Source organism: Callorhinus ursinus, unplaced genomic scaffold, assembly GCF_003265705.2.
Source record: "Callorhinus ursinus isolate GAN/ISIS: 27379988/994484 unplaced genomic scaffold, GSC_fseal_2.0 scaffold9, whole genome shotgun sequence".
Lineage (NCBI taxonomy): Eukaryota > Metazoa > Chordata > Mammalia > Carnivora > Otariidae > Callorhinus > Callorhinus ursinus.
Window position 1 is genome coordinate 14,493,281 of NW_027397071.1, and position 10,294 is coordinate 14,503,574.

General features: G+C 36.2%; 1 protein-coding gene across 1 annotated transcript in view; it reads right to left on the reverse strand.

The window, feature by feature from the left end:
- Positions 1-10,294, reverse strand: part of AMY2B (amylase alpha 2B) — a 54,498-nt gene that overhangs the window by 43,093 nt on the left and 1,111 nt on the right. The gene's annotated exons all lie outside the window — the stretch shown is intronic.

Sequence of the window (10,294 nt, forward strand, 5' to 3'; positions counted from 1 at the left end):
TTTGTAAACACTTTACCAGATTAAGGAAGCTCTTCTCCATTCCTATTTTACTGAGTTTTCATTAGGAATGTTTATCAAAGGCTTTCATTCATTATGATGAACTATGCTTTTTTTTTTTTAAGATTTTATTTATTTATTTATTTGACAGAGACACAGCGAGAGAGGGAACACAAGCAGGGGGAAGTGGGAGAGGGAGAAGCAGGCTTCCTGCAGAGCAGGGAGCCCGATGTGGGGCTCGATCCCAGGGCCCTGGGAACACGACCTGAGCCGAAGGCAGACGTTTAACAACTGAGCCGCCCAGGCACCCCGAGCTATGCTTTTTCTTCCTTAGTCTGTTGATATGGATTAAAATTGATTTTCAAAGGTTGGATTAGCCTGCATTTCCCAAGATCAACTGCATTTGATCATGATTTATAAAATACTCTCCCCCCATATTACCTGACTCAACTTCTTAATATTTTGATGAGGATTTTTACATTTACTCTCACGAGAAATAGTGATACATCATTTTCTTTTATCTTGTCTCGTTTTAGCATCAGGGTAGTATAGGACTCATAAAATGAATTTGGATGTGTTGTCTTCTATAGAACTTTTGGTTTCAATTATGTTTAACAAAATTCACCAGTGAAACTATCTATACCTTACGTTTTCTTTGCAAGAAAAAAAGAGATTTTTAACTACAAAGTAAATATATGAAGTAGATATAAGTTCATTCAGGTCACCTACTTCTCACACAAGCTTTGGTAGTTTGTCTCTTTTATGATATGGACCCATTTCATCAAAGTTGTCTCTTTTATGATATGGACCCATTTATTTCCATAAATTTGTTCAAAATATTCCAAATATTTTCTTACAGTTTGGGGGTGTTTTTTCTTTGCAATCTAGCTAGAACTTTTTCAATGTTATCGGTCTTTTCAGGAACTGGTTTTGTTTACAGTATTTTCTACTGCTTACAAATTCATGGATTTATGCTTATTATTTCCTTTATCTGCTTGTTCTGCATTTAATTTGCTCCTTTTTCTAGTTCTTTAAGGTAGAAAGCTGAATCATCAATCTGATTTTTCTTCTTTTCTAATATAGGCAAATTCCCTTTATCCTTTGGTGTATTCCACAAATTTCTGATCAATTTGTACTTTCATTCAGTTCAAGTACTATCTAATTTCCCTTAAAAACTGTCTTGATCCATGTTATTTAGAAATATTATTTATTCAGAAATTTAAACATTTTTCAAATCCTTCTATTATGGATACCTAATTTATTTATTTATTTATTTATTAAGAATTTATTTATTTGAGAGAGAGAGAGAAAGAAAGAGCAGGAACACAAGCAGGGGGAGTGGGAGAGGAAGAAGCAGGCCTCCCGCTTAGCAGGGAGCCCGATGCGGGGCTCGATCCCGGGACCCTGGGATCATGACCTGAGCTGAAAGCAGACGCTTGACGACTGAGCCACCCAGGTGCCCCCCCCTTTTCTTTTTTTTTAAAGATACTGACACCTAATTTAGTTCAACTAAGGTCAGAGAACATTATATGATCTGATTTTGAACTTGCTAATATTTTATGGTATCAAATCATGTGTTCACTGTTTTAGTTCTTGGGATGGGAAGGACAGAAAATCTTCCAATTTTTATCCATAAAGACAGATTTTTACACAGTTCAAAATCAAAAAGTATATTAGGATATTAAAATTTCATGTAGAGCAATTGTGAAAAAATTCTAAATATGTTGCTTTGGAGAGGGCAATAAGAAAACAGCTGCAAAACACTGGATTAGAGGTGTTCCACTATTTTCATTCAAGTTGTGATATATATATGTCATACAGAAAAATGTAAAACAAAAAAAAAATTACAGGCCCCATGACCCAAGACCCAGATTTAACAGATGTTAACATTTTACCAAACTCTCTTCAAATACCTTTTTCAAAAGACATGTACAGTATATAGAGAACTGCCCAATTCAAACCTCAATCTTTCCCTTCCATCCTTTTCTTACACAGCAAGATATTATGTCTCCGGAGAATAAATAATTTTAATGGTATTTTGTGTATCTTTTTCTAAGCTCTGAGAAGTTTCATACAACAAATAATCCCTTGCTCAGACTTTCTTGAATTCTTAAGATTTTTAAGTATCTTGGTATATCACTATGTCGTAATTTGAAAAAATTAAAATTTATTGTGTAAATACCCCTTTTCTCATTGTCAGTTGGTGCAGTTTTTAATGGATAAAACCCCTTTTAATCACAGATGTTCTAAGGTGTTGTTTGATCCCCTAGCTTTACCCCAAGGCATTAAAGCTTATGCTTGTTGGGTGCAGGGTCTCCCTTTCCCAGTATTTTTTTTCCCCCAAATTTAGTGAGTTTGAGCTGTTTATTTTAGATTCCCTACTGGCCTTTACATGAATGTTATACCTCTACAACAGTTTGCTTTCTGACGGATATGTAGTAGCTTAAGTTCTTGGAGTGAGAACAGTATTCCTCCTGAGATCATCAGTTAAGTGCCTAACACATGTGGCTGGCTCTCATCTCTCCTAAACAATCATACTAAGGTCAATATTTTTGTTTTATATGCAATAATAAGTTATATATCTAACAAAGTATCTTATTAACTTACAGCAAAATTAAAGAAAAAAAAAAAAACCTCCTCCATTACTCATAATGGGAAGTATTCTCTTCTTACAGAGTGGTTAAGATCAAATTGCTACAAGCACTCAGTACAGTGCCTTTTGAGTTTTAGGTGCTTAATAAATATTTCCCCTTACTTCTTTTAAAAGCCTTGATATCAGGGCGCCTGGGTGGCTCAGTCGTTAAGCGTCTGCCTTCGGCTCAGGTCATGATCCCAGGGTCCTGGGATTGAGCCCCACATCAGGCTCCCTGCTTCTCCCTCTCCACTCCCCGTTTGTGTTCCCTCTGTGTCTCTCTCTGTCAAATAAATAACATCTTTAAAAAATAAATAAATAAAAGCCTTGGTATCTCTTGATACTGATTTTAATGGAGTCTCATTTGCATAGCAAATACTTTTCAAATCATCTAAAGCAGATCCTGAATGCTACTGCCTTTTGTTTTATTTACCTAATCAGGATTATGCTGATTTTATTCATGTTACTAATAGTAGGAGGCAGAGCCATGCTAGGTTGGGATGAAGAGTACTTGCATTATGCTGAGTGACTCCCTAAATCTTCACCGTATTTGCCTCACTTGCCTCATACTATTTCCAGCCCTTGTATAAGGCATAAGTGGAAAACCACCATGTGGAAATATGAGTTTTATATATTATATACACTGTAGTAAAACATTTGTTTTTGGCTGTGTAGTACCTACTTTCTCTCTTGATTTCATAGCTCTATGCTTTTCCTTTGGAGAACAAGGCTTTTAAACTCTCACTTCATGTGGTTTATATGAAACTTCACTCCTCCTATCTTAAGGGTGACATATATGACCCATACTTAGTCTGTAAGAGTGCCAAATCCCTCCAACAAAAGGAAAAAGTACTGGGGCGCCTGGGTGGCTCAGTCATTAAGTGTGTGCCTTCAGCTCAGGTCATGATCCCAGAGTCCTAGGATTGAGCCCCACATCAGGCTCCCTGCTTGGCGGGAAGCCTGCTTCTCCCTCTCCCACTCCCCCTGCTTGTGTTCCCTCTCTCGCTGTGTCTCTGTCAAATAAATGGATAAAATCTTAAAAAAAAAAAAAAGGAAAAAGTACTAATTTCAAGTTTATTTCATTTAAAGTAACTAAAAAATTCCATGATACATTAGCTGTTAGGGCTTTTGCTACAGGTTTAAATTACTAGTACTTCTCCATGATGAATTTTCTTTTTTTAAATCTAACTGAAAATGAACTATCATCACAATTATCAGGATAATGGTTAGCAGCTCTGGGCACAGCTCTGTACAGTTTAAAAAAAAAAAATCTGTACAAGAACTGGAAATGCTTCTAATTGGACCTATTTGGGTCATATGCTCAATTAATGAAATAGAGTGGAATGGTTGTGCATTAACCACAAACAGGTCAATTCCTAGACACCAATGTTCTTACACTTGTTAAAGTCCCAGGGTGCAGCTGTGGCAAGAAGTGTGGAGGTCTAGGACAAGGCAGTCCCAAATGTGCCACTCTGGCATACTGATTATTAAGAATGCCCTTCCCCTTCCCACTGTGTCTCCAGAAAGCTGGAAATAAATCTCCCACATGAAAGGCACTCTCCCTAAGATATCCTTATCACCACATAGGGAATTCAGAGGCAAGAAAGTTGTATAAACAAGCCTTGTTACTTTCAGTAATTTACAACCACCGCCCATAGTGTTTAGAATCCTTTACTATTTAAAGCTTCAAAAGGTTAAGTTTTCTTTATCTTGTCAATTCCTTGCTGATTAATGTCTCTCTGTATTGGGAGTAGGCAGTTAGGTTCTAACAAAACACGTGGAGGCCAACAAGGAGGAAATTATGGCTAGCTCTTGGGAAAATCAGAGGCCTGTCCTGGCAGCATTCCACAAGAAACCTGATCAAAGCAGACAGGCCCCAGATGATGGATGCCATGACAGGAAACCCCTGACCAAATTAGGAAGAAAAAGTACAAAACCCTGCTTCCTACCCCAAGTAATAAATATTCCACCCTCTAGTTAACAACTGTCAATAAAAGATAGAAACCCAACCTTCAGGGCACATAGCTTGTAGCTCACTCTCTTGAGCTCACTTGCTCTTCTATCTCTAGAGTGTACTTTTCACTTTATTTATTTAACATATAATGTATTGTTTATTTCAGGGGTACAGGTCTGTGATTCATCAGTCTTACACAATTCACAGTGCTCACCATAGGACATACCCTCCCCAATGTCCATCACTTTTCACTTTATATAAACTTTCCCACTTATGTCACTTATCCACTCTGTTAAGAGTGTCTTCCTTGAATCTTTTCTCAAGACAAGACAAGAGAACTTTCGATGACTCCTTCAGGATGGGCTTGGTTGAAAACCCAGGGCCTAGGGTCTCTGCAGTTCACCTGGCAACATCTGCTTAAAATATATAAAAGCATAGGACTTGGACATTTCTTTGAGACTCAATGCTACTATTAGGCCTTCATGTACATGTAATTCTAATTTGTTTTTTCCTACTATTAATCTGTCTCATGTCAATTTAATTCTTAGACCAGTAAGAAGAATCTTGAAGGAAACTTTTTCCTCCCCAACAGTTGGCTAGTTGGCAGGATAAATTTCAACTGGCTAAATATTGTTCACCCTGGGATTGCCGTAGCTGAGAAATTCTGGGACATCTGATAAACAGCTAGCAAAAGTAAGATTTTACCGTGTCAGCCTCCTGGAATCTGTCTGCAAGATCTGGTGGAACAAGAGTGAGGTGAATCCTTTTTCTTTCTAAATTTAGCATTAGCAGGAAAGTATTTTTGGAAATACTCATGGGCTCAGCATCTCTGATAAATTCAATAGAGTACTCTTGATTTTACTAATCCATTTCCTCCCCAGAGATGGTCACTATTTTTGTCTTTTGTGTTGTTATAAAAGGGAATTCCTAGAGGGAAATACCAGCATAGGCCATAAGATTGTTGAGTTCATAGTTATCAGATGGGCATATTTTCGACAAACTTTGCTGTGGGTCCCACACATAAAATCTGGATAAGGTTTTTCCTTTTGTCTTGAGAACTTGATTTTCTCTGGTCTCCACCATGCAGACAATGCACTTACTGGGGTACACCTTGGTAGCCAAATAAGAGTGGGGTTCTGAGACATAAAGTTGCTAGCAGCACTCTCTGTCTAGCCATGACAGCCCTCAGAAAGTAAGTCATAAGAGGTCCCAGTCCATAAGGGACTTCTGTGCTCTTAACCTTTGTTGCTTGTTAGTGCTGAAATGTCCCACTCCAGTAGCACCTGCCTGGTGTCACAGATTAGTAGGTCAACTGGAGGCAATTCAGGTTTTTGTGGGTGATCAAAGACACTGTTCTCACTAAAGCATCCTTACTGCCTGTGTAACAAAGGCATTTGCTTTCTCAGACTATTTTTGGGAGTAAACTTTGCTGATGATGGGGACTGTATCATCTATACCCTCTCCAGGGATGCCTCTTGCACCCATGGTCTAAGCCTAGAAATTGCCCCTGGGTATTTCCAAAAAAAAAAAAAAAAAGGCTTTTTGGTTTGAGTTGCTATTAATATTAGTAAGAGCCTACTCATCAACTGTCAGACATTAAATCTTTTAAATTGGCTACATTTCAAAGGAAAATAAAATCCTTATACAGAGCTCTCAATTGTCTTATTAGTATACTTACTAGGGGTAGGGACTTAGGGACTCCCTTAACAAGGTGGAAGAACAGAAGTTAGACTTAAGACAAAAATTGATGTCCACATCCAACGTAAATTCCCCTTCTTAAAAACCAGCTCCATCTGCCTGTTTTAACTTACCCTTCCTTTTAAGATTTACACAGAGCACTCCAGCCTCAACTCCAGAGTCAGTGTATATACGTTACTCATATAAATGCTAAAACCCATGAAGTGAATTTAACAGAAGCACTGAAGACAAGTGATAGGGCTCACTTTGCTTTTTTTTTTTTTTTTTTTATGTCACTTGGCAATTTCTTACAACTCCTACTTTCTAAAGCTCTACAATCAGGCTCTGCCAGCTTTAGGCATTCTTATGCCATGTCCTTTGCAGATATACCCTGGATTCCCACCCTCCCACCCCAAACCCAGGAGGGAAAAAATTTCATGTCCCTTGGAATAGCAGCAAATCTTATAACTTATAAAGCCCAAATTTACCTCCACTTTCAGAAGATCCCACCAAATTTAAAGAGAAATTGGAAAGATTCACATCCTCCCCACTAAAAAAGACACACACAATTTTTCCTGGCCCTCCTACAAATGAACAGCAGCAGAAGGCTGAAATTCAGGGGCTAACAGAAGCCAAGATTGAATTGTGAAGAAAGAAGGCTTTAGTTAACATGATTTATACAGACTTCTTTTTTTTTTTACAAAGATATAAATCTTCTGATTCCCACTTTAGGTGGAAATCTCCCAGATCTAAGGAGACAAGTTTAGTTAAAAAGGCCGATCAATATCTTGATATTCAGGCTGTAATTCAGTTCTTTCTGGGAATTAGCAACAACTTTGCCTGGCAAATCTCTACAAAACCAGAAATGCAACTCTAGAAGCAACCCCCACCATCTCTACCAATCCCAAAACCTCACCTATTCCTCTCAAAATGCTTATAGGTATTATAAAAAATCAGGATACTGAAACAGAATTGTCCTGTACTTAAAAAAGGAAGGTAAATTCTAAATAGCAATTACCCTATAATTCTTAGGAAAAAAAAAAACCTTACATTCTTTGTCCCTGAAAGTTATAAATCTTGTTATCTCTGAAGTGTACACACAGCCCACAATTGCCTGAGTAAAGGAAAAAAAGAAGGAAGTAGGTATTTTTTAAACATACAAACTGCAAAAGGGTTCTCTTGCCCCTTTCTCCTCAAATATTAATAATGGTAAGTTTTCTCCATCATTCAGTATGTGTCTATTGTGGATATATGCCATTTTCCAGTTAGAATTGCTCAAATGATTTTGTAAAAGAGCTCTATTTGATTGGCTTATAGAAAATTAAGCACTTATTTAAGTTTTGCATTCATAAAAATTCTCAAAAAAAAGAAACTCAATCCAAATGAATTTCAAGTTCACGTGAACTGGGAAAATATTCAGTATTAAAGCTAACTTAAGGTTAAGAAATTATGAATTATGTCTCATGTCAATTTAATTCTTAGACCATCTAAAGGAACTTTGAATAATCGAGGCAAGCAAAAGAAGTGTGGGTCATCACAGCGGAAAGATGATTGAAGTCTTGTCTAAGACATCAAAATCTTTATGTCACCTGGAATTGGTGTGAGTTAAGAACCACCACAACCACTACAAGAGCTAATATTTATTGAGAACTTGACCACACACACACACACACACACACACACACACACACACACACACACACCCCAGACTTGTTTTAAGTATTTTATATTCACCAAATCATCTTTACAACAACCCTACGATAAGTATTGCTTATCTCCATGGAAACTGATAGACCCTGCCCAAGGCGATAAAGCAATTAAACCTCAGAAACAAGATTTGATGTGAGAATCTACACCTATAAAACCACTGTAATACACTAGTTTTCAGTAAATTAGGCTGAATTTCCTGTCATTGTAGAAAGAGTTTTATAAAATGATTTTTTTTAAATATTGCTTTTTCCATATCTAACAGAATTATATGTTCTAAGAGATAATTTTATTTAGATCTTGGTTCACTATTCCTGTCATAATTCTTAATAATTTCAAAATCCACTTAGATGATCCTTTTCATACTCAAGTTTCTCAATTTCTTTAATTCATCTCTTTTCCATGACCCTGTTTTCACTTAACTACCTGGTTCACATCCTAGAACTTATAGACACTAATTACTGTATTCTCTCTGCCTTTGCCAATTTGTCACATTATTCTCTTATTTGGACCTCTCAAATTTCTACTTCCTACCTCTAGTAAATAACTCCAACAGATCTTCAATCATACTGCAATCTATATATAATTGATCACACCATTTTTCCATTGTTTCTCAACCTTCATTTTCTCACTTTGCTCTTTACCCAGATCTCTTTTTATGTCTTTTCTTTATAATTATTCCCTTGAGTATATCAACACCTTTTCCTTCCTCTCACTTTGTTGTATTCATCTAGGAAAATTCCAACTTTGATTAAATTCAACTCTTGTCTACTCGATGGCAACGAGGCTAAACATCATTGGAGGAAAACACAAAATCATTTGACTAGTCTCACTTAAATTAACAGACTTCAACTGACCACTTTAAGTACTGTCTAGCCATCCTTCTAAGAATCTATTCACTCTGCCACTTTCTAAGTGTCTATTTTACACCTTCTTTTCTTTCCTCAATCCAATACTCTTTCCCTCGGCGACCTTGCTTCCTATTTCACGGAAAAACTATCATACAACTTTTACATGCTCCTCCTATATATCCAGCAAACTACAAACATCTAGGCCTACACAATCAGTCCTTTCTCCCTGCTATTAATGAGCCATTTACACGCCCATCTTTAAAACTAACTCTTCTATTTGCATACCATATCTACATCTCCAACAATATCCCTCTCCTTCGTGCACCATATTTGTTTTTTCCTCTGCTAGGTTAGTCCTACTGGATTAGTCCATACAAACCTGCTATATCTTCAATCTTTATAAAACAAAACAAAATCAAAACCCTTCTTGATACTATTCCCCCCCTGCATTAACAGCCCATTTCTATCCCCCTGAGAGCAAGACTCTCTATCATGGTTGTCTTCAGTTCTCACTATATTAAATTCCTCTCTACCATTCTCTTTAATACCTCCTCTCATTTCTTTCATTCATCAGATCAGTTTGTCAAGGAGAGATCTGTCAAGAACAGATCTGATATATTTCACCAGCCCTTCCTACCTGAGATATTTTGTTTGGTTTCTACCTATTCTTTATATACCTGACATCTAAAAATGAGCATGTTCTGGGGTTCACTTCTCCATACTTCTAATTCTTATCTTTAAAATTCCCATTTTCATTATTTCACAATGCTAGGAGACAAAAGCTATGATTCACAAAAGCATTCCAACAAAGACCAAGTCTCTGGGCATTGATTCTGGTGAAGTTATTATTATATACTCACAGGACAGTATTAATAAGAACAAATTAAATATAGCAAAATTTTCTTATTAACACATAGCTGAAGCTAATTTCACTAAGATAACACAATACTTTTGTATGGGAAACATTTACACCCTTATGTGATAATCTAATCGATTTAAGGGCACCGAAATAAGACTAAATTAGGGCAAGAATACAAATTTCCTAAAGTGGGGAAAATCCCCCACTACTAAAAAAACCCAAAATAAACAACAAAAAAAAACAAGTCATAGCCAAACAAAACCACTCCTAAAATAATTACAAGAAATAAGAAATACTATTACCATAAAAAAGTATGTTTAACTGCATTGGTATCCAGGTAAGAATGAAAAAAAGGGCAGAGGGCAGTATCTGTAATCATAAAAGAGAATTCCTATTTAGTATTGTAAAATTACCTTCAAAATTTTATGTAATTATCAAATTACACTTTCCAAATGTATTAAACAAGATAAAAAAATTAAGAACATTATTTTATTGGAAAGAAAATAATTTATTATATATGAGGAAAATGATTAAAATACATGTAATATATCTCCAATAAACTGATTTAAACGCATATAGATTTAATTTTTAAATATACTTTAAAAGCTGTTACGCAC